The 24,968-nt window shown below is 46.1% G+C and overlaps 1 long non-coding RNA gene across 1 annotated transcript in view; it reads left to right on the top strand.

The window, feature by feature from the left end:
* Positions 1–24,968, top strand: part of LOC122420067 — a 77,790-nt gene that overhangs the window by 8,596 nt on the left and 44,226 nt on the right. The window contains exon 2 of the long non-coding RNA XR_006263165.1: positions 23,454–23,627. This is a non-coding gene — a long non-coding RNA (uncharacterized LOC122420067). The remainder of the gene's footprint in view (positions 1–23,453; positions 23,628–24,968) is intronic.

Below are 24,968 nucleotides of genomic sequence, written 5' to 3'. Positions count from 1 at the left end.
GGATAGGTAATTATCTTAGTATACAAATTTGTATACAGTTCCTCAGTAATGCAAATCTAACCAATTTTCTTTGAGAGTGAACTTAATTTTTTAACCCCCTCTAGGAATTTCAAGACAACAGAAAACCAAATATTCACATAAAGGCAACCAACTCTATCACAAAAACTGCTTCTAAATTCAAATATTAAACAGTTAACTACACATAAGATTAAAGACAGGCAAAGGAGAACCCTGTCACAAATCTGACGTTAGTAGAGAAAAATTCAGTGTCAAATCTGGCTGACGGTGTTAAGGTTCAGAACTATGAGACTTCCTATAGGCCAGGAAGGCTCGCCTACCCACAGTTCTGCTCACACACCCCTGTCCAAGAGGGCAGCAGGTGCCTTCTCTCACAGGGAGCACAAGCACTCAGAGTCAAGTTATCACATGCCAAGCAAAATACTTATCTAAAAAACAAAAGGTTATTCACATACTTTTTTCTCATATTGGTTTGCCAGGCAGAAAGCTCTAATCCTGAACTGGCAAAATGGTAGACACTCATTTATTCAACCATTTAATAAGCAGGTATTATCAAACACATCCAGACACTAGGGATAAAACGATAAAGGAGATGCAATTTCTGCTTTCATTGGGGTGTATGGTTCATGGTGACACCAAATAATTATGAACAGCCACATAAATAAGAAGAATGACAAGCAGTAAATGTGACGACGATACACTGTGCTATAAGCATGTATGTGAGGGAGTCTGACTTGGACCAGGTGCTGAGGAAAAACATTCCACGTCTAATAAACAGCATGTACAAAGGTCAGGAGGTAGAGAGGACTGTGGAGAACCATGCAGCTAGAATACAGACCGGCTTAGGACAAAGGAGGGAGAGAGAAGTCGGATCTTGCAAGGCCTTGGAGGCCACTTAAGGACTGGAGATCCCTGACGATCACAATCTCTAGCTCGCCTCAAAAATTCCCCCCAGGGTGATCAGCCAGCACTCGAATCTCACTCAAGTCTCCCAAAAAGTGGCATGATTTCCACACATACTCACATGTCAACACCTCAGGATGTGATGAGAATGTTATGGAGAGGTGATCTGGCTTCCACAATGCAGATTGTCAGGCTAGGAGAGAACCCACACTCTTATCTGGTTCATTTTGCCAAAGGCCCACCAAAATAAATCTGAAGAGAATAGGAAAAAGACCATCATCGAGATAAAAGTAAAACATGAATCAGAAAGCAGAAAAACAGCTGGAGATTAGAGAAACATTTTATAAATTCTACACATTTCACATAATAGAAACTCCCATAGCCATAAAAAAAAAAAAAGATGAGAAATACCTTATGGAATGATCTCCAAGATACACTGTTAAGTGAAAGTCAAGGTGCTGAACACTGAATATAATATGCTTCATTTGTTAAACAAAGAGGCAAACAATATACACGTTTGCTTCAATATACATGAAATAACTTTGGAAAGAATATACACAAAACTAGTGACGCTGGTTATCTACAGGGAGGGAAACTGGTGCTGAGAGAAGGGATGTGGGAAGGAAATTTTCACTGTATACCCTTTCTCCTTTTTGAATTTTGAGCCACACAAATAAATTACCTATTAAAAGTTAAAGCAAACATGTTAATATTAACCAAGGTTTTAGACAAATGATATGAAAATTTTAATGAGAATGAACATTGTCACGGAAAATGCTGCTGCTGCTAAGTCACTTTAGTTGTGTCCGACTCTGTGCAACCCCACAGACGGCAGCCCACCAGGCTCCTCTGTCCCTGGGTTTCTCCAGTCAAGAATACTGGAGTGGGTTGCTATTTCCTTCTTCAGTCAAGGAAAATAAGAATTACTAAAACTGACTACCAATGGAATAGGAAAAAAATTAGGAGAAATCTTCTTACAAAGAATTCCTGTGTGCTAAGACTCTCTATTTTATAATTTCTATGCGAAGAGCTGACTCACTGGAAAAGACCCTGATGCTAGGAAAGACTGAAGGCAAAGCGAGAAGGGGTGGCAGAAGATGAGATGGTTAGATAGCATCACCAACTCAATGGACATAAATTTGAGCAAATTCTGGGAGATAGTGAAGGACAGGGAAGCCCGGCATGGTGTATAGTCCATGGGGTCAGAAAGAGTTGGACATGACTGAGCGACTGAACAAGACTCTCCACATTTAATAGCCTAGCACAACGATTTTCAACCTCACAGTCTCTATGAGATTAAAAACTAATATTTATTTAGCACTTCCTGTATGCAGGATACAGCATAAAACATTATATGTATTTGCAGCTCCTCCTTACTGAGATAGAGGTGACCTCGTGACCTGTTTTACATGTAAGCAAACTGAAGGTCATGGAGTCTTATTCCAACTTCCAAACCCAGCAAATGACTGCAGAGTCAGACTCTTCAACCACTATGCTAAGATAATTTTATGCTAACAAATTGGAAAATCTTAAAGGAATGCATCACTTTCTAGGGAAGCAGAAATTATTTGAAATCTCAGTTTGACTGGAACTGTCCTTCAAATGCTCAAGGAGCAAATTATTCTTAGTTGGTACACATTGTTCCAGAGCATTTAAAAAGACAGAAGGTTTGCAAGTTTATTCAGCTAAATTAGAAGAGTGGCCTTCAAGAACAAATTTTTTACAATAAAATGGCTATCTTGTATGAGGCATTTGCTCTATGTCAAGTTTTAGGAGTCAAGTTCTTTAAAAATGATCTGGGTGCTACTTGGAAAACAGTCTGGCAATTCCTTAAAAGGTCAAACAGTTACCATAAGACCCAGAAATTCCTTTTTCTGGGTGAAATGAAAACATATTCACATAAAAACTTGTACATGAATGTTCACAGCAGCAGTATCACAAGAGTGATACTGAAGTTTCCACTTCAAAAAGTAGAAATAACTCAACTGCCCATCATTTGATGGACCCATTGTTTGATAAATGGATAAATAAAAGGCGGTATATCCATACAACAGAGTATTTGGCAATAAAAAACGAAGTACTGATACATGCTACAGTATTGATGGACTTTGAAAACATTATGCTAAGTTAAAGGAAACAGTCATAAAGGCCCACAAGATCGTATGATTCCATTTATATGAAATGTCCAGAATAGGCACAGACAGAAAGTAGATTAACAATTGCCTAGGGCTAGGGCAGAGGGGAATGAAAAGTGAGGGTTTCTTTTTAGGGTAATGAAAATGTTTTAAAATTGATTTTGATTATGGTTGCACAATTCTGAATGTATTAAATACCAGTGAAGTGGGTGAACTGTATGGTAGTGAATTAATTACATCTAGATGAAACTGTTATTTAAAAATATGTATCTGGGTGAGTGCTCCCAATAATCTTAATGAAACTAGAACTAATATACTTGTTTTATAGATGGGAAATCTGCAGCTCAGAGAAGATGGCATTTACTCAAGTTCATAATCTGGTTGAGACAGTCAAGACTCAAACCTAGGTCTTTCTGTCTACAGTGCTTTCTACTTCCCAACACAGTTCTATGCAAATAAAGTGAGAATCTTCAGGAAATGGCCCCCTTGTTGAGAAACATAAACTGATGGCTAACAGGTTCACGAGAGCAATGTCCTAAGAACAAAAAATTCCTACATTATTAAACATTCCAAACTTAGAATGAGAGAGAAGGCTGCCCATTAAAAAACCTAGCAAGTGGTTTTCCATCTCAAATGGGTCTGACTTTAATAAGAGTGCCCTGGAGGACAACAAAAGTAATAGCTGTCATTTATTAAACTTTTACAACAGGCAAGGCCTGGCATCAAGCACTTTATATGCATCAGTATGTTTAATCTTTACAGAAACTCTATGAAATAGATACTATTATTATCCAAGTTTCATAGATCAGAAGTGAGCTATGGGAGGTGGGTAGCTTGTCTCACGTCACATGTTAGTAGACGGTAGAGTCAGGAATCAAATCCAGATCTGCGAGACACCCAAGCTCTCACCACCGAATACACTTCTGAGATATGAAATTTGAAAGCCATAATGGAATGGATCATTCTTGAGAGGAAGGCAGATAATAAAAACTTGGCAAATATCAAGGGAGTGCTTTCTTCAGAAAGTGCCCTAATCCCTTGCCATTTACCAGCAAGTTTCCTCTCATTTCCAAGGTACAAATCCTATGCTTTATAAATTGCACCATTTCAGGGGAAAGAGGCAAAAGTCTTTCATTTTAACAACACAGCACAGGAGTTTTTAACCCCAAATATATCTTGTGAAATAGTAACAGCTAATATTAATGGAGAACTTATATGTGTCAGAAATTTTTCAAAGTGTTTCATTAAGTGTTAGCTTACTTAATAGTCAAGACAATTGTCTGAAGTAGGTACAATTTGGACACAGAATAGTTGAATGAAAAAGTGGTTAATTGATTGGAAAAAAATCAAAATAATACTTTGTGACACATGAAAATGGTATGAAATCCAAATTTCAGTGTTCATAAATACAGTTTTATTGGACACAGCCACATCCATGTTGACATACTCTATATGGCTGCTTTCACACTACAGTGGCTCAGCTAAGTAATTCTGAAAGATACCACATATCCCACAAAGCCTGAAATATTTACTGTTTGGCCCTAACAGAAAAGATTTATGGACCCTCATTCTTTTGGGTATTAAATTTAAAACTCTTAGTGAAAAATGGAGGGGGAGTATATAAAAAGTACTCCCTCAAAGAAGAAAAAGCATGGCTTTAAAGGGTGACTGGAGTAGGAATGGAAACTTCCTTCCAAACTTTCAAGGAACAAATTTCTATGTTCCAGAACGCGTTCCAAGGCCTCAAAAACAGTGGAGGACGTCCCAGTTCCTTTTAATGACTGGTTCATAAAGGTTTACAACCCCTCAGCTGTTTTAGTTGGAAAGAACTCTGCATAATGAAAATAACAACAGCTGACAGTTACAGAACTTTCCCTACGATTCCAGGTGCTTTGCTAAATACAAGATTTCCATGTAATCCTCAACCAAGGAAAGCAGGGTACCATTGTTATCCAATTCTGTGGGTGAACTGGAGACTCAGGAGGTTAAGCACATTGCCCAAGGTGCTAAAGGTGATAAGAGCTCAGGCCTCTAACCCTTGCTTCTGTCTTCAGAGTCTACACTCTTAACACGACACCATTTAATTTTAATCTGGTCTGCAAATATTGAGGAAATGCACACTTTCCTGAGCAAATAAAAAGTACCAAAAACTACCAGAATAATCTTGAGGTGGGGAGGAGTATATAGAAGCTTCCTACTGACTCCCAGGGCTTCCCTGGTGACCTGTACGGTAAAGAATCTGCCTGCAATGCAGGTGACAAGGGTTCGATCCCTGGGTCGGGAAGATCCCCTGGAGAAGGGCATGGCAATCCACTTCAGCATTCTTGTCTGGAGAATTCCATGGACAGAAGAGCCTGGCAGGCTACAATCTATGGGGTTGCAAAGAGTCAGCCACAACTAAGCAACTTTCACTACCACTACCGACTCCCAGGGAACAAATAATTATGTGCCATAAATTGATTTGAGGGTGTGGAGAAGAGAGCCCTCCTACACTGTTGGTAGGAATGGAAATTGGTGCAGCCACTAAAGAGAACAGCATACAGATTTCTTTAAATTAAACTAAAAACAGAGCTACCATATGATCCTACAATCCCACTCCTCGGCATATAGCTGGAGAAAAACATGGTCCAAAAGGATACGTGCACCCCCGGCACCCCCAATGTTCACTGCAGCACTGTTTACAACAGCTAAGTTCATGGAAGCAACCTAAATGTCCACCCAGAAATGAATGGATGAAGAAAATGTGGTGCATATATACAATGGAATATCACTCAGCCATTAAAAAAATAAAATAATGCCATTTGCAACAACATGGATGGACCTAGAGACTGTCACACTGAGGGAAGTAACTCAGAGAAAGAAAAATATCTATCGCTTGTATGTGGAATCTAAAAAATAAAATAAAATTACAAACTTATCTACAAAACAGACACAGAGAAGGAACTTATGGTTACCAGTAGGGAATTGTGGGGGGTCAGGGATATTTAGGGAGTTTGGGATTAACATTTACACATGACTATATTTAAAATGGATAATCAACAAGGACCTGCTGCGGAGCATAGGGAACTCTGCTCTATTACCGTGTAACAACCTACATGGGAAAAGAATTTGAAAAAGAATAGGTACAACTGAATGTGTCTGTACAACTGAATCACTCTGCTGTACACCTAAAACTAACACAACATTGTTAATCAACTATACTCCAATAGAAAATAAAAAGTTAAAAGAAAAGGCCTCTCAACCTAACACACCAATGTTATACCCTAGCTGAGTCAGTTGCAATAGCACTCATTTGTTGACTCACCACCCTCTCTCCCCTGGAAAGGAATCCCTCTAAGATAAGGAGAGTTAACCTTTTCAGCTGGAGTGTGTGTCAGGGCACTATTTTAAGACTTTCTATGCAGTAATTCATCTAAGGTAGGAATGATTACTTCCTGAACTGAGAACCACAGAGACTAAATGGCTGTTGACAGTCTCACAACTAAGAAGTTAAAAGCCAAGTCAGGCAGCAAAGTCAGCATCCTTAACAGACTCCCTACCATTCCATGGTAATAAATCTCAAAATCCTAATCAAACATGTTCGACCCAGGGAAAACAGAAATTGGAAAACCTGAGCCAAACTTATGGCAGGGGTTGTGGGGGCAACGGCATTCCAATAGTGCCCAGTCAGCTGTCTTCACAAATTATCTAAACTCCCAGCAGAGCAGTTCTGAACCAAAACCATCTGACTTCCCAACTCTTGATAAAGAGACTTCAAAAGCTTTATGCTAAGTTTAAGAAGCCAGCCGCAAAATACCACATACTGTACCATTTCATTTTCATGAAACTTCCAGAAAAGGGAAATCTAAAGAGACAAAGTAAACTCATGGTTCCTCAGTGGTAGGAGCCACCACTGACTGCAAACGGGCGGGACCGAATGGAACTGTTCTAAAGTGGCCTTGCAGCGGGGCCTGCACAACTCCTTAGTGAAGTCAGAGTCGCTCAGTCGTGTCCAACTCTTTGCGACCCCATGGACTATACAGTCCATGGAATTCTCCAGGCCAGAATACTGGAGTGGGTAGCCTTTCTCTTCTCCAGGTGATCTTCCCAACCTAGGCATCGACCAGGTCTCCCGCTTTGCAGGCAGATTCTTCACCAGCTGAGCCACCAGGAAGCCCGGCACAACTCTTTAATTGTGCTTTAAAAAAAAAGAAAAAAATTTGAGTTGAACACTTAGAGTGGGTAAGTTTTAAGGTAAGTTAATTTATGTTTCAAGAAAGCTGTTTCAAAGACAAGAGGCTGGCTGTTTCGACAACCGATTCCTAATCGAAGGCAGTTTCCTAGACTCAAGGCTTCCTCTAGTCAAGTCAATGGTAGTCACGGGAAAGCCCAAATTCAGAGAAAACACGGGGGCGGAACAGAGGTAGGGAGCGGGCCCCGAACTTCAGAAGCTCTTCCTGGAAGGTTTCTCGCTGTTTGAAGAAACCTGGCGGTGAGGCTGGAGGTCTTCAGTGGGCCCGGCCGAGAAGCAGCCCCGCAGCGCGGGCAGGCAAAGGGAACCGAGGTTGTGCGGGCACCGAGGAACGCCTCATTCCCGACGGCTTGAGTCCAGCGCGAGGCCTGACAAGGACGCCCGGAGAGGCTCCGCAAGGGAGGGAAAACCGACGTCCCGAGGGGCTCCACACGCGAGCCCACCAACCTCGCAGCCCCGAACGGCCAGGACGGGGATGGATCGCCTCCCGCGACGGCTCAAGATGGTGCCCGGACCCTGAGGGCCCGCGCGCCTGCGCCCTGGACCGGCTTTGCCATTGGGCCCACGCCGGGGCGTCGGCCTTTCAGCGGTTCTCCCACCGGTGTGGACTAGTAGCCCGATCCCTCGGTAGCGAACGGACAGAAGAATCACGCCCTCCATTTACTGCGGCTTTAGGGTCGCAAGTCTCTAAGCCGAGCCCGGCTCCCTGAGGAGAACCGGCGAGCGACCCGGGAACAGGCGTTGCCCTGGCCAACGAGTCGGTACTTAGTGCGCAGGCGCGGTGTGGGGCTAGGCGCAACGGCGCCTGGGAAACCGCCCGGAAAGCGAGCCGGGCCTTGCCCTCAAGGAGCTCTCACAGGAGCCAGAAGCAGAAGGAAAGCGGCAGGAGAGTGTAGGTATCCGTTAGCTCTACCTGAACCGTCCGTTGTAGAGTTGGGGAAATGTGTTTTCAGACACAGTAGTTTTATTTCACGATCTAAACAATGAGTTCATCTTTTGTCAGTGAATTTCAGTTTCAGAATTCTGTGAGGTTATATTTTGAATAGATTTCACTATGTTCTGGGGAAGCGATTCCGTGACCAGAATGAAAACTCTGAGCGGGCAGGCACTTGTCAGTACAAGTACCCACTGCACCTAAAGGGTACCTGGCACAGAATGAATGCTCAATGAATAGTTTTCAGATCTCTGAAGTCTGTAAAGGAGCGTTGTTTTTTAGTCACTAAGTCGTGTCTTACTCTTGCGACCCCGTGGACTGTAGCCCATCAGGCTCCTCTGTCCATGAGTTTTCCCAGGCAAGAATACTGGAGTGGGTTGCCATTTCCTTCTCCAGAGCATCTTCCCTACCCAGGGATTGAACACGCGACTCCTGCGTTGGCAGACTGAGCCACCTGGGAAACTCTCAAAAGGCCAAAAGTTAGAGTTCCTGGTAAGTGAACCATCCGCTAGCTTGGCTGATAAAACCAAAGTTTCATTTGTTAAAAAGTAGTCTAGTGTGCGAAGTAGGGTTGCATGATATAGCACGTAAAATTACAGGATAACCCAGTTAAATTTGAATTTTAAATCAATGACAGTTTTTTAGCGTTAGTATTGTCCCATACTGGATTTTCTATATTTTATCTGGTACCCTAGTGAGAAGGCGAGAAGGCAATGTGTTAAAGTGTAGAGGGAAGATGATTTCATTCCTCCAAGAAAGAACTGGAGAAGGAAAAAAAAAAAAGGGCCCATGGAATTTATAAATAAATACCTCCAATTATGAAACAGACCAAAGACAATGCTTGAGAAACTTTGATTTAAAGTCCCCCTAGCCCTGTGCTAAGGATTGTATTTCCATTATCATAATTGAAATGTTCTCTGCAGTAGGATAATTATTATTTTTATTTTACAAATGAAGAAAGAGGCTCAGAGATAGGAGGTGGCTTGCCGAAGTTGCCATATTTTCATTCAGTCACCCTAAAAATAGTTACTGAGAATATTTTTGTGTGCTGTTCTGGTATTTTTATTCCACACACAGGCTGCCTCCTGAGCTTGAAAATTTCAGTCTCTGCTCACTCCTTAGGCGCCTTCTCTTTCCCCACACCAGCTGTTGTTTCCATGGTAACCGACCCTCTTCTGCCTCTGTTGCTAATAGAGCTAAGAGCTCTTGAAGGGGAAGAAGAGGAACCAGTGACGTCAGTGTAACCTGCCTAAGGAATGGGAGGAGTGCCTGGAGCCCTAAAGCTGAGTCTTTCAGTGGTTTGTGCAAGATGCCTGTATGTGTTCAGATCTGCCTTTGGTGGGGTGTCTGCAGAAGAATAAAACGTTGACCGCATGAACCTCTGTAGACTCCATGGAGTCAAAGATTGTCAGTTCACAAGCTGCTGCGAGCACCAGTGACATTAACATTTTGCATGCTTAATACTTATTAATTCATTTAGTCTGTCACTCAATCAGTAATGATCTGCAGAGAGCTGATTTCCTATGTGTGCTGAATGCTAAAGGTACTACTGCTATCAATACTCTTATGGTCTCTACTGCCCTGTTCCTTAGAGTCCAGCAGGAAAGATACTTATTTATTTGTTTATTTTTAATGATTTTTTTAATTGATGCATCTTTGATATACAATATTATGTTACAAGTATACGATATAGTTATTCAGAATTTTTAAAAGTTATACTCCATGTATAGTTATTATAAAATATTGACTATATTCCCTGTGTTATACAGTATATCCTTGTAGGTTAGTTTATGGTAATAGTCTGTACCTCTTAATCCCCTACCCCTGTTTTTCCCCTCCCTGCTTCTCTCTCCCCATTGGTAACCACTAGTTCTTTCTCTACAACTCTGGTTATTTGCTGTATTCACTAGTTTGTTATATTTTTTAGATTCCACATATAAGCACTATCATACAGTATTTGTCTTTCTCTGACATTTCACTTAGCATAGTCCCCTCCAAGTCCATCCATGTTGTTGCAAATGGCAAACTTTCATTCTTTCTTCTGGCTCCGTAGAATTCCATTGTATATATGTAGCACATCTTCTTTATCCATTCCTCTGCTGATGGACACTTAGGTTGCTTCCATATCTTGGCTATTATAAATAGTGCTGCTCTGAACATTGAGGTACATATACCCTTTTCAAATTAGTGTTTTCATTTTTTTTTCAGCTATGTACCCAGAAGTGGAATTGCTTAGTCAAATGGTAGTTCTGTTTTTAGTTTTTTTTTAAGAAACCTCTGTACTGTTTTCCGTAGTACCTGTACCAATTTACATTCCCACCAACAGTGTACAGTTCCCTTTTTCCCATATCCTCGCCAACATTTGTTTGTGTTGTTTTGTTATTTATTTGTTCCTTTTGTTATTTTGTTATTATTTATTTGTTCATCACTATATTCTGAGAGCCCATTATGTGTGAGACATATTAAGAGTCTGGGAGAAACAGAGTGAGTTTAAAAAATAAAACAAAATGCTGTGCTGCATGGAAATGAGCATGGTAGGTCTGAGGTCAGGTATTAAACAGATAATCACAAGCATGGCAAATATTTACTAAGTACCTACTGTGGTGCCAGGCACTGTTTCAGACAAAGGGACTGTAGCAATGAACAAAATAGACTTTGTATCTATTCTCATGGAGTTTACATTATGGTGTAAAGAGAAGAAATATATGTAAATGAATCAATTAGTATCTTTCATTTACAACATTAGAGAAGGAAAATGGCAGCCCACCCCAGTTTTTTTGCCCAGAGAATCCCAGGGACAGAGGAGCCTGGCAGGCTATAGTCCACGGAGTTACGAAGAGCTGGGTGTGACTTAGTGACTCAACAGCAACAACAACAACAGTTACAAGGTATTCAACTCAAACTGGCTTAAATAAAAAGGAAAATTTATTGGCCTAACTCATTGAAAATGCCAGAGAGATAGGTGGTCTCCTCTATTTAGAAGCATGATTTCTATTATTCTTGCAAATCTCTGTGGTTTTTCTGCCCAGTATTCCCTCCTCCTGTTTCTTGCCACAGAAGCCTTCCATTTTCTATGGAGAACTGATGAGTGTTTGACCCAAGCTTTGTCAGACGCTCTGTTCTGTTGCCGTGTCCACCGTGATTGGTTCAGGAATGAGCATGTGACTCCTGGTGAGGCATTTGGAGATAGGCCTGTAAGGAATGATAGCTCTTTGCTAGGATGCTAAACTGGTCCTGTCTGCCTGTTAGGGACAAAAGCAAGAGAATCAGAGCCTCCCACTGCCTCTTCTGATGTGTTGAGGGGATAAGGTATGTAATGGACTTAGCACAAAGTGGGCTCTCAGTAACTGTCAGCTAGCATTGTGGGTGAGTTACAAAGGGAGCGGTGAGAAGAAAGTCTTCCAAGGGACCGGAAGCTCACGAGTTTGTCGACCACTTCAAAATAAAGTCAATCAGGAGGTTTCTTGGAGTGCATGTTGCTGTTGTTCAGACTCTGAGTCATGTCTGACTGCGACCCCATGGACTGCAGCACACCAGACTTCCCTGTCCTTCACTCTCTCCCAGAGTTTGCTCAGATTCCTGTCCATTGAGTCGGTGATGCCATCCAACGGTCTCATCCTCTGCCTCCCCCTTCTCCTCCTGCCCTCAATTTTTCCCAGCATCAGGGTCTTTTCCAGTGAGTCAGCTCTTCACATCAGGTGGCCAAAGTATTGAAGCTTCAGCATTAGTCCTGCCAATGAATATTCATGATTGATTTCCTTTAGGATTGACTGGTTTGATCTCCTTGCAGTCCAAGGGACTCTCAAGAGTCTTCTCTAGCACCACAGTTTGCAAGCATCGATTCTTTGTCGCTCAGCCTTGTTTATGGTGCAACTCTCACATCTGTACATGAGTATTAGAAAAACCATAGCTTTGACTGTACAAACCTTTGTTGGCAAAGTGATGTCTCTGCTTTTTAATACACAGTCTAGGTTTGTCATAGCTTTTCTTCCAAGGAGGCAGCATCTTTTAATTTCGTGGTTGCAGTCACCGTCAGCAGTGATTTTGGAGCCCAAGAAAATAAAATCTGCCACTGTTTCCATTTTCCCCCCTCCATGTATAAGTGTTATCATGTAATATTTGTCTTTCTTTGACTTATTTTCCTTAATATGATTGATCATTTCTAGGTCCGTCCATGTTGCTACAAATGGCATTGTTTCATTCTTTTTAATGGCTGAATAACATTCCATTGTAAATGTGCACCACATCTTTACCCGTTCACCCGTCAGTGGACACTTAGGTTGCTTCCATGTCTTGGCTGTTGTGAGTGGTGCTGCTGTGAACACGGGGGTGCGTGTATCTTCTCAAATTAAAGTTTTTGTCTTTTCAAGGTGTACGCCTAGGGGTAGGATTGCTGGATCAAATGGTAGCTGTTTTTAGTTTTTTAAGGGCCGCCACTGTTCTCAGTCGGGGCTGCACCAAATTACATTCCCCCCAACGGTTTAGGAGGGTTCCTTTCTCTCCACAGCCCCTCCAGCATCTATTGTTTGTGGGCTTCTTGATTACGGCCATTCTGACCTGTGTGAGGTGGTGCTGCCTTGTACTTTTGACTTGCATTTCTCTAATCATTAGTGTTATTGAATGTCTCTTCATGTGCCTGTTGGCCACATATATCTCCTTTGGGGGAAGTGTCTAGGTCTTCTGCTCAGTTTTTTATTTTTATTTTTTTCTTTTGATAATTGAGTTGTAAGCTGTCTGTATTCTTTGAAAAATAAGCCCATATCAGTTGCATCATTTGCAAATACTTTCTCCCATCCTGTAGGTTGTCTTTTTGTTCTGTTTATGTTCTTTTTGTCTTTTTGTTCTGTTTTGCACAGTTTTGCTGTGCAGAAGCTTTTAAGTTTGATTAGGGCCCATTTGCTTATTTTTGCTTCTGTTTCTTTCACCTTGGGAGAGTGATCTAAGAAAATATTGCTACAGTTTATGTGAATGACTGTTTTGCCTGTGTTCTCCATTAAAATGAAAATCTGACTGTTTTCCTCTTCCTACAATCCTCAAAAAGAGTCCTACAGCTTTTTAGCCAAAGACCCAGCTCCTCACCAAGGCTTGCAGGGAGTGGAGACTCCAAGTTCTCTTTGGAAGGTCCACGTGGTGGCATTTGGCTTAAAAATAGGTGAACGCAGGGTGTGCCTGAATATGTCTGGAAGCTCCACTTGCATCACTTTATGAATGACTACATCATACTACTATTCAAAAAACCAGTGTTCCTCAATGTATACTTATGTTTTGGGGGGTGTGTGCATGCGCTAGTGTGTGCGTGTGAGTACAGACATGGTGAGGTGACAAACAGTAACACTGAAAATAGGGCTTCCCTAGTGGCTCAGTGGTAAAGAACCTGCCTGCCAGCGCAGGGGTCAGGAGTTGGATCCCTGATCTGGGAAGCTCCCACACACTGCAGCACGCCGGGCTTCCCTGTCCTTCACTGTCTCTTGGAGCTTGCTGAAATTCATGTCCCTTGAGTCGGTGATGCCATCCAACCGTCTCATCCTCTGTCGTCCCCTTCTCCTCCTGCCTTCAATCTTTCCCAGCATCAGGGTCTTTTCCAATGACTCAGTTCTTCGCATCAGGTGGGCAAAGTACTGGAGCTTCAACTTCAGCATCAGCGCTTCCAGTGACTATTCAGGGTCAATTTCCTTTAGGATTGACTGGTTTGATCTTCCTGTGGTCCAAGGGACTCTCAAGAGTCTTCTCCAACACCACAGTTCAAAAGCATCAATTCTTTGGCGCTCGGCCTCGTTTATGAGCAATTCAGATCGTGTCCCTGTTCTCGCGGAGCTGACAGTCTTGGGGGCCACCACCATCCTGCAAGCGGGGTGTTGGAGAGTTCCCACAAGCTTCAGAAAAGAGCCAGAGAAGCAGGCTGCCAACCAGAGTCCGTCAGAAGCACCGTGGCTCGCCTCAGCGAACGCGCTTTTGCAAGCCAAACAGTCCATGTCAGCGCTCTACCCTGCAAGCTCAGCCAGTGAAAGAGCCCATCAAGGGTGGACTCACTCTGATAAACACGCCTCCGGATGCCAACCAGTCAGCGGGGATCTCATTTGAGAGACCACAGTCCTACAGACGGCACGAAGCTGTTGATGCCTCCAAAGGTCCGCCACCCTTCCAGCGCCAAACCATGCATGAGATCAGTCCATCCAGGACAGAGAGACTGCCTGACTAGCAGAGCTCTCCCTTGCTAGGGGAAAAAATAAGTCTGGCACTGTCCTTTTATTTTATTTCATTTTTTACCTTTTTGTTTTGTATTGGAGTGTAGCTGCTTAACAATGCTGTGATAATTTCAGGTGGACAGCAAAGGGACTCAGCCACACATACACATGCACCCACTCTCCCCCAAACTCCCCTCCCACCCAGGCTGCCTCATCACATGGAGCAGGGTTCCCTGGGCTGTACAGTAGGTCCTTGTTGCTTATCCGTCTTAAATACAGCCGTGTGTACATGTCCGTCCCACACTCCCCAACTGTCCCTTCCGCTGGCAGCCGTCCGTGCGGTTCTCAAAGATTTGTCAAAGTCTGCGAGTCTCTTTCTGTTTCGTGATAAGCCTGTTTCCATCATTTCTTTTTAAATCCCACACATGAGGGGTGTCACGTGATGTTTCCCCTTCTCTGTCTGACGGACTCCACTCAGGGTGGCAGTCTCTAGGTCCTTTCGTGTTGTCGCATCATTTCATTCTTTTTAGTGGCTGGGTAATATTCCGTCGTGTACATGTGCCACGTCTTCTTTATCGGTTCTGTGTTGATGGGCGTTTAGTTTGTCTCGGCCATTGTAAACAGTGCTGCAGTGAGCGCCGGGGAGGCACTGTCCTTTTATTTGGGGTATGAAGTTGTATCAGTCTGCTAGTGCCGCCGTAACAGAGCAGCACAGACCAGGGGGCTGAGACAACAGAAGTGTCTCGTCTCATGATCTGGAGACCAGAAATCTGAGATTAAGGTGTCAGGGGTGCAGGCATCTCCTGAGGCCTCTCACCATGGTGTGCAGACGGCCACCTTCTCCCGGTATCCTCGCGTGTTCTGTAGCGCGTGTGTCCAGACTCCGTCCTCTGATAAGGATGCTGACCGTTGGATTTGGGCCCTCCCTAATGACCTCAGCTTACTTTAACTATCTAAAGACAAAAAAGACTACATCTAGACTAACTGTCTGAAGACTAAAAAGACTAAATCCAAGCTCAGGCACAGTCTGAGCTGCTGGGGGTCCGGGAGGGATCAGGACTTCAGTGAATGAATTTAGAGGCATAGAGTTCAGCTCATAACAGAGTAGTAGTCTCACTTGACTGTCTTTGTTTTGTATTGTTTCTTTCTAAAGATTTTTTGATGTGGACCATTGGGCTTCCCTGGTGGCTCAGTGGTAAAGAATCTGCCTGCAGTGCAGGAGACGCTGAGTTCAACCCTTCGGTCAGGAAGAGCCCCAAAGATAGGACTGGCAACCCGCTCCAATATCCTGGCCTGGGAAATGCCATGGGCAGAGGAGCCTGGCCGGCTACAGTCCACAGGCTCGCAACAGCCAGATACAACCGAGAGACTTAACCACCACTTTTAAAATCTTTACTGAATTTGTTACAGTTTTGCTTCTGTTTTATGTTTTGGTTTTTGGGGCCATGAGTCATGTGGGATCTCAGTTTCCCAACCCGGGATCAAACTCTCACTCCCTGCATTGGAAGGTGAGGTCTTGACCACTGGACCGCCAGGGAAGTCCCCGCACTGTGTTTTTTTCTTTCTTTAAATATTTCTTGTGTACGAGGGTAGAGCCAGGCAACAGGCAGTGTTGTGATAGTCTCAGGTGAGCAGCGGAGGGGCTCAGCCACCCATGTGCACATATCCATTCTCCTGCCGAGTCCCACGCCCGTCCAGGCCTCCCTGCGTTTTGCCAGAGTCAGTTCACAGCCACACACGTGGGAACAGGTGGCCTCCGCCTTCCTAAGCTCTCTGCTCTCCCAGGCGTGTCTCTTTCTTCCGCTGGGAGACACGAAGCCCTTCTCAGCCCTGGGTTTTGGACATAGGCCATGAGTTCTCCGAGTGCACACACGTTCTCTCTCCTGGAATGCCCACTCACCGATGGCCTGCCTGCCCCCTCCCCGAACCCCTACCCCGCCCACCCGGTCGGCCTCACTCAAGGAATGCAGCTTTCCACTGGAGAAACTCGGCCACACTCCAGCCTTCGCCTCCGGGTGTTAACTAGCGCCAGGAAGCTGGGGTCATTTCTCGCTACACATCCTGTGCTCCCAGTTGGAAAGGAAAGACCCACATGGTGAATCTCACGGGACTGGAATCAGCAAGCACCCAGCACGTCTCATGCATTCAGGGGCCCAGGCTGGGGTGAGGGACTCTCCCACAGTCTAGGGAGGCAGTAGAAAACTCGGTAATGTCAAGACGTGTAATGTTTTTCCTTTATTTTTTTAAAAAATATTTTAAAAAACATGGACCATCCTAAAGTCTTCATTGAATTTGAATTTGTAACAATGTTGCATCTGTTTATGTTGTGGGGGTTTTGGGGCCGCGAGGCACTAGGGGGTCTTAGCTCCTGGACCAGGGATTGAACTCTGGCCCCCCGCATCACACAGTGAGGCCCTCACCCCAGGACTGGCAGTGCGTGCCTGCTGAGGCGCTTCAGTCACGTCCCACTTTCTGGGACCCAGCCAGGCTCCTTGTCCATGGGATTCTCCAGGCAAAAATACCGGAGCAGGTTGCCATGCCCTCCTCCAGGGGATCTTCCCGACCCAGAGCTCAAACCTGTGTCTCTTATATCTCCTGCGTCGGCAGGCAGGTTCTTTACCACCGGCACCACGTGGAAGTCCTAAACGTGTAATGTTCTCAGAAGACTGACTCTGGGCCGTGCTGGCCCCGCTGCGGCGCGGGCTTTCTCTCGCTGCAGTGAGCGGGGCTGCCCTGCAGCTGCGGCGCTCGGCCGTCTCGCCACAGGGGCTCCTGTCGCTGCGGGGAACGGGCTCGAGTGGGGAACGGGCTCAAGTGGGGAACGGGCTCGAGGGCGCGCAGGCTGAGTGCTGTGCTGCCCAGACTCGGCTGCCCGGAGGCGTGTGGGGTCTTCCTGGGGCGGGGGTCGAACCTGTGTCCCCTGCGTTGGCAGGTGGATTCTCAACCACTAGACCACCAGGGAAGCCCCAAATATATAATATTTTAACACAGTGCTTTTAAAAAAAAATCACAATGAATGCAAAGCGATCAGAGATGAAGGATTCCTGTTGGGATTCGTGGTGTCTGAGGCCTGGTTTAGGATAGCCTCAGGTGACCCAGTGAATGGCCCGCTGGATGGGTTTGTTCCTGCCCATGTCCAATCTTCAGCGCAAATCTGCCTCCAGGGCCCCCAGTCCTTTCTCAGGAGGGGAGCTGGGGGAGGAGAGGAGCAGAAATGCCTCTGAGCCGCTCCCAGGCTGGTTCCAGCCGGGCTGGCGACCCTTCCTTGGAAGGAGTTGACCTCTCATTCTCAGGGAGCAAGGCCTTGGCTGGTCATTAACCTGCAAAGTATCTGGGAGCCCAGGCCTCCCAGACCCTTCTCTTGGGGGTGGGAAGTGCCTCTCACGGTCATGAGGCAGAAGCATGAGCTCTCCCACGGACAGTCTCCAAACAGCACAAGCCACAGGGTCCGCGGGTCACGCTCCCTCAGTCTGCAGGCCTCTTCCCCGTTCCCTCCTTGATGCCCCAGCCCCATCTTCCCCCTAGCTTACCCCCCTGGTCTCCTGAGGGCACCCCCACTTCCATTCCTGCTCTCCCACCCTCCAGTCTATCCCCCACATAACTGAGATTTTACCATTTCCCAGTGCTTCCCCAGTGGCCCAGTGGTTAGGACTTCGCCTTCTGATGCAGGGGGTACAGGTCTGATCCCCGGTCAGGGAGTAAGATCCGACATGCCTCTTGGGCAAAAAAGCCAAAACGTGAAGCACAAGGAATGTTGTAACAAATTCAATAAAGGTTTTAAAATAGTCCACATTAAAAGAAAAAAAAAAAGATATTACCATCCCTTACTTCAAACCAACCGGTGCCTCCGCATTGCCAGTAGGGGAAAAAAAGAAATCTATGCTCCTATTTTAATTTTAATTTTATTTTTTTTCAAGAGACAAAAATTTATGTATGCAGTTTTATATATAATGCAGCATCACACCCTGTAGGGCATTTACTCATATAGTTTAAGATATGTTTGCAACACTTCTTAAGGCTACAAAACAGAACAGAGAAAAATGAACAGAAATATATTCAGCATTTATAAAATGTAATATGATAAACATATAAAGTACTATTTTCCTTTCAACACTTCAAAAGATGTGTATGTGCTTTTTGTTTTTTAACAAGTAACATCACGAATATAAACTCTAAGCCCCTTTTTAAAAAGGAATTAGGAGAATTTCCCTGTTGGTCCAGCGGGTAAGAGTCTGCCCTGCAGTGCAAGGGATGCAGGTTCAATCCCTGGTCGGAGAACTGAGATCCCTCATGCCACAGGGCAGCTGAGCCCACACATTGCAACCAAGACCTGGCAAAGCTGAATAAGTAAACATTTAAAGTTATTAAAAATAAATAAATGCAGGCTTATAAGCAGTGGAAGCTTCAGAATCTCCACCATGGAGGGCTGAGGAGAACAATTCAGTTACCTGGAATGGAGTGACAGGAGGCAGTTTGACTTTGCCTGAAGCGGCAGCTGGGTTTGTACAGGTTTTCTAAACAGAGTAGTCACTATTTGTAAATATGTTACAATATAACTCATTGCATTGTGTGTTTGTGTGTGTTTATTGTTGTTCAGTCCCTAAGTTGTGTCTGACTCTGCAACCCCATGGACTGCAGCACGCCAGGCCTCCCTGTCCTTCACCAACCATCTCCTGGAGTTTGCTCAAACTCATGTCCATTGAGTCAGTGATGCCGTCTAACTGTCCTAGCCTCTGTCGTCCCCTTCTCCTCCTGCCCTCAATCTTTCCCAGCATCAGGGTCTTTTCTAATGAGTCAGTTCTTCGCATCAGGTGGCCAAAGTGTTGGAGCTTCAGCTTCAGTACCAGTCCTTCCAATGAACATTCAGGACTGATTTCCTTTAGGATGGACAGGTTGGATCTCCTTGCAGTCCAGGGGACTCTCAAGAGTCTTCTCCAGTACCACAGTTCAAAAGCATCAGTTCTTCGGTGCTCAGTCTTTATGGTCCAACTCTCACATCCATACATCACAACTGGAAAAACCATAAGCTTTGACTACATGAACCTTTGTCAGCAAAGTGATGTCTCTGCTTTTTAATATGCTGTCTAGTTTTGTTATAGTTTTCCTTCGAAGGAGCGTCTTTTACTTTCATGGCTGCAATCATCGTCCACAGTGATTTTGGAGCCCAAAAAAAGAAAACCTGTCACTGTTTCCACTGTTTCCCCATCTGTCTGCCATGAAGTGATGAGACCGGATGCCATGATCTTAGTTTTCTGAATACTGAGTGTTAAGCCACCTTTTTCACTCTCCTCTCTCAGTATCCTCAAGAGGCTCTTAGTTCCTCTTATCTTTCTGCCATTAGAGTGGTGTCATCTGTGTATCTGAGGTCTCTGGAGTTGTAATTCCTTGAGACGGAAAGTGCAGTGGTGGTTTGCAGGGCCTCAGAGAGGGAGGGTGGAGAGCTGGTGTTTAATGGGGACAGAGTTTCAGTTTTGCAAGATGAAGAGTTCTGGAGATGACGGTAGTGACAGTTGTACCACATTATGAGTGTATTAAACACTGCTGAACTGTACACTTAACAGTGTTTGAGAGGGACTTCCCCGGTGGTCCAGGGGTAAAGAGTCCGTCTTCCACTGCAGGTGGCCCAGGTTCGATCCCTGCTCAGGGAACTAAGATGCCAGATGCCATCTCGTGTGCCCAAAAACAAAAAAGTTAAGATGGCTAATTTAATGTTATGTGTATTTTAGCAGTTTTGTTTTGTTCTGTTTTTTTAAAAACAAAGATGTCGGGTTGTTTTCATTCATCTGAAGGCTTGACTAGTGGGAAGATCCACCTCTAGGGTGGAGAGTGGCCACCACAACCAGTAAAACCCAGTAACTGTGAAGGAAGAGGATGGCAGTGGGTTCTTCCCTGAAGCCTCCGCGGTGGAACCCAGCCCAGCCCCACCTTGACTTCAGCCTCGTGAGACCCAGTGGAGGCTGCCTGGACTTCTGACCCTGCAACAACGGTCAGGTGATCTGTGGGCATCGTTTCCAGACTCCCAAGTTTGCAGTAATTTGTTCCAGAGCGATGAACACTAACAGTTATTGTCAGAATGGACCGTGGAATTTAAATTAGATCAGGAGGCGCTGTGGTCAGGTGCTGTGAACTGAATGTGCCAATAAGTCACAGAATTGTGGGGGGGGGGTGGCGGGTGGGGGGGTGGTGGCGCGGGCAGGAAGACCTAAGGAGACCAGGGCCAGGGTTGAGAGCAACGACGATCTGATACGTGATTTCAGGCATGGTGCTCTTTCTGATGATGACAAAGTCAGAGTAGGTAGGTAGACAGATAGATAAGTATGCATAGAGCACAATAATGGAATAAATATCCCCAAACGTCAAGAGTCATTATCTCTATGTCGCCTGATAGTGGATAATTTTTAAACTTAATCACATTTGATATTTTTTATTTTTAAAAATTTTTAAACTTTTAATTTTTTATTTTGTGTTGGGGTATGGCTGATTAACAGTGTTTGATAGTTGCAAGTAAATAGCATAGAGACTCAGCCGTACATATACATGGATCCATCCCCTCCCACATGTTTATTTTGTTTGTTTTTGGCTGCACTGGGTCTTCCTTGCTTTCTCTAGCTGTGGTGACCGGGGGCGGCTCCCTAGCTGCAATGCCAGGGCCTCTCACTGCAGCGGCTCCTGTTGTTACAGAGCTCAGGCTCTAGGCACGTGGACGTCGGGAGTGGCGGCCTCCCGACGTAGTTGCCATGCAACTCAGGGCCTTCCTGGCCCAGAGGTCTCTGCGTTGGGAGGCAGGACCCCCAGGGAAGCCCCGCAGAAGCTGTTCAGGTTACTTTTGATGGGGGTGTAGTCGCTTTGCGATGCTGGGTTAGTCTCTGCGGTAGAGCAGGGTGGACCAGATGTCCGTACAGTACACACGCCTCCCCTCTCTTATGTCTCCCTTCCCGTCTGGGCCACCACAGGAGCCGAGTAAGGTTCCCTGCTTCACAGTAGGCCCTCCTGAGTCGCCGAGTTCGTGCACAGTGTCAGCAGTAGCTTTGTGCCAGCCCCGGTCTCCCAGCTCCTCCCGCCCCTCCCGCCCCCTCTGGTGCCCACACGTTTACTGTCTGTGTCTGCGTGTCTGCTGCTCCTTGGCAAAGGTTTTCATCAGCTGTAGCCCTGCTTTGTCTCCTTTTGCCTTTGCTGCCTGTGTTTTGGCATCCTGTCCGTGAAGCCGTCCTCTCATCCTGTGGAGCTCAGAGAGCTCTACCCTGTGCTCTGCGGGGACCTGGACGGGAAGGAAGTCCAGAAAAGAGGGGACATGTGTGTACACGCGGCTGGTTCACTCTGCTACACGGCGGGAGCTAGCACAGCATTGTAAAGCAACTTGTTCAGTTGGTAAATCATCTCCGACTCCATGGACCGCACGGACTGCAGCACGCCGGGCCTCCCTGGCCATCACCAACTCCCGGAGCTTGCTCAGACTCATGTCCATTGAGTCGGTGATGCCATCCAACCATCTCATCCTCTGTCGTCCCCTTCTCCTCCCGCCTTCAATCTTCCCCGGCATCAGGGTCTTTCCCAAAGAGTCAGCTCTTCATATCAGGTGGCCAAAGTATTGGAGCTTCAGCTTGAGCATCAGGCCTTCCAATGAATATTCATGATTGATTCCCTTTAGGGTTGACTGGCTTGATCTCCTTGCAGTTCAAGGGACTCTCAAGAGTCTTCTCCAGCACCACAGTTCATAAGCACCTTTGTTGGCAAAGTGATGGCTAGGTTCACGAAAGCTTTTCTTCCAAGGAGCAAAGGTTTATTAACGGCATGGCTACAGCACCCCCCCCGCCCCGCCCCGCCATCTGCAGTGATTTTGGAGACCTAGGAAAGAAGACCTGTCACTGCTTCCACTTTTCCCCATCTGTTTGCCATGAAGTGATGCCATGAGCTTAGTTTTGTGAATGTTGAGTTTTAAGCCAGCTTCCCCACTCTCCTCCTCCACCCTCATCCAGCGAGTCTTCAGTTCCTCCTCACTGTGTGCCCTTAGAGGGGCATCCTCTGCACGTCTGAGGTGGCTGGTGTCTCTGTGGTGACCCAGAGAGGAAGGAGATCCAAAAGAGAGTGGATACATGTGTACGTGTAACTGATGTCCTTCGCTGCACAGCAGGAACCATCACAAGACTGTAAAGCAACTGGATTTTTTTTAAAAAGTGGAAATCTGGAAGAAAGCAGAGAAGCCGTGCCCTGGATGTCAGTGCTGGGGCAGTGCCCCTCGGTGGGGACGGGCGCAGGATGGACGGGGCGGGACGGGGGCCTCCTCTGGCCCCTCCACGGGCCTCTGGCCCCAGCTGGAGGATTAAGGAGAGCAGGCTCCTGGCGCCCCGCAGTCTGCGGCCGCCGCCGGGGAGTGTCCCGGGAGAGTCGGAGGGGCCAGAGGGCTGGAGGCTCCCAGAGGAACCGGAGACCCGAAGGTCAGCAGAGCCCTGGCCTTCCAATTAGGTTCCATGTGACCCCAGAGGCGTGCACACCCTCCACGCGGGGGAGAAAGGCTGAAGAGAGGTGAACTGCTGGAGACAGGCCGTTTCCCAGAGAGGCGCCTGGGGTTCCCATTTCACTGTGACCCTCCGACCACTTTGCAATTAAACAGCCCACCTCTCCCCATTCCCACCCAAGTCTCACCAAGGCACATCCTCCTGGGGTTAGGAAAGGCCCTGCGGGGGCGGGGGGGGGGGAGGGTCCCCACGCTGAGAGACCATTCAAAATACTGTTAAAGGCAGCAGGGAATGCAAAATGCCAGAATTAGGACTAATGTGTCAAGTTAAATGAATGTATGGGGCTTCCCTGGTGCCTCAGCGGTTAAGAATCCACCTGCAATGCAGGGGATGTGGGTTCTGTCCCTGGGTGGGGCAGATGCCCTGGAGAAGGGCATGGCAACCCACTCCAGTGTTCTTGCCTGGAGAACTGCATGGACAGAGGAGCCAGGCAGGCTACGGTCCTTGTGGTCACAGAGTCAGATACGATTTAGCACAGACACCCACAAAGGGATGACTGGGATAACGCAGGCCTTCCTCTCCCCTGTACAGTCACCGGGCACGCAGGAGACAGGCTGCCACTGGCTTTTGCTGGAAGATGTTGACATGCTGCAGCCCCAGATTCCAGACTCCAGATAAATCTTCAGTTCCCCGATAATCATCTCCCTGCCGGCTTATCCCCACCAAGCGCTGCTCCACGGGGTCAGCTGAAATGCATATTGTACAGTAAGTGATGATGGGCGATCAGTGGTAAGATTGTTCTATGTTCTCAGCATGGATGATTTCATAACTGTACGCTCAGGTCATTGTTCACACATAATTATACATATGGTGGTTATATTCAGCACTGTGTTCTTTTCTGACGTTTGTTTATTTCTTTGGGTGCACTGGATCTCAGTTGCAGCATGCGGTGCGGCATATAAGCTCTCACTTGCAGCGTGAGGGATGTAGTTCCTCGATCAGGGATCGAACCCTGATCCCGTGCACTGGGAGCGCAGAGTCTTAGCCACTGTTTGTTGTTCAGTTGCTAAGCTGTGTCTGGCTCTTTTGCAACCCTATGGACTGTAGCCTGCTACCTCCTCTGTCCATGGGATTTTCCAGGCAAGAATACTCTAGTGGGTTGCTCTTCCCTTCTCCAGGGGGTCTTTCTGACCCAGGGCATTGAACCCGAGTCTTCTGCATTGGCAGGCGGGTTCTTTACCACTGAGCCACCTGGGAAGCCTTAGCCACTGGACCTCCAGGTAAGTCCCAACATTCTATTCTGTATTTAATTACATGTTATCCTATTGTTGTTCAGTCACTAACTCGTGTCTGACTCTTTGCCACCCCATGGACTGCAGCACGCCAGGCTCATCTGTCTTCCACTATCTCCTGGAGATTGCTCAAACTCATGTTCATCGAGCTGGTGATGCCATCCAACCATCTCATCCTCTGCCACCCCCTTCTCCTCTTGCCCTCAGTCTTTCCCAGCATCAGGGTCTTTTCCAATGTTCTTCACATCAGATGGCGTAACATTGATCTCCATTATCTTGTAGTAACTTTGAATGGTCTATAATCTATAGAATTTTGAATTGCTTTGATGCACTCCTGAAGGTAGTGTAATCTTGTGTATCAACTATGCTTCAATAAAGCAATAAAGGATTGTGTGAAGTGGAAGCAATGGTGTGTAAAAAGTAAAGATGGGTTTGTTAGGTATAAAATAAAGGGTTTCCCTGGTGGCTCAGTAGTAAAGAATCTGTCTGCAATGCAGGAGACTGGGGTTTGATCCCTGGGTCGGAAAAATCTCCTGGAGAAAGAAATGGCAACCCACTGCAGTATTCTTGCCTGGAGAATCTCATGGACAGAGGAGCCTGGCGGGCTACAGTCCAACGGGGTTGCAAAAAGGCGGACACAACGGAGCAACCAAACAACAAGGAAGGTGCATTGCTCTGAAGGCAGCTCCTTCTGGGTGGTCCCACAGGACACCCCTGGTTGCAGGAGAAAGACGCCCGGTTCGGTTCAGCTTGGCCCTCCCCCCAGATGAGGTTTTCAGTGCGCACCCACGGGGGCTCTGTAGACAGGCAGGGC

The sequence above is a fragment of the Cervus canadensis genome, chromosome 18 (assembly GCF_019320065.1).
Source record: "Cervus canadensis isolate Bull #8, Minnesota chromosome 18, ASM1932006v1, whole genome shotgun sequence".
Taxonomy (NCBI): Eukaryota; Metazoa; Chordata; class Mammalia; order Artiodactyla; family Cervidae; genus Cervus; species Cervus canadensis.
Note: the sequence above shows the minus strand (reverse complement) of the source record. Positions and strands in the feature narration are given on the sequence as shown.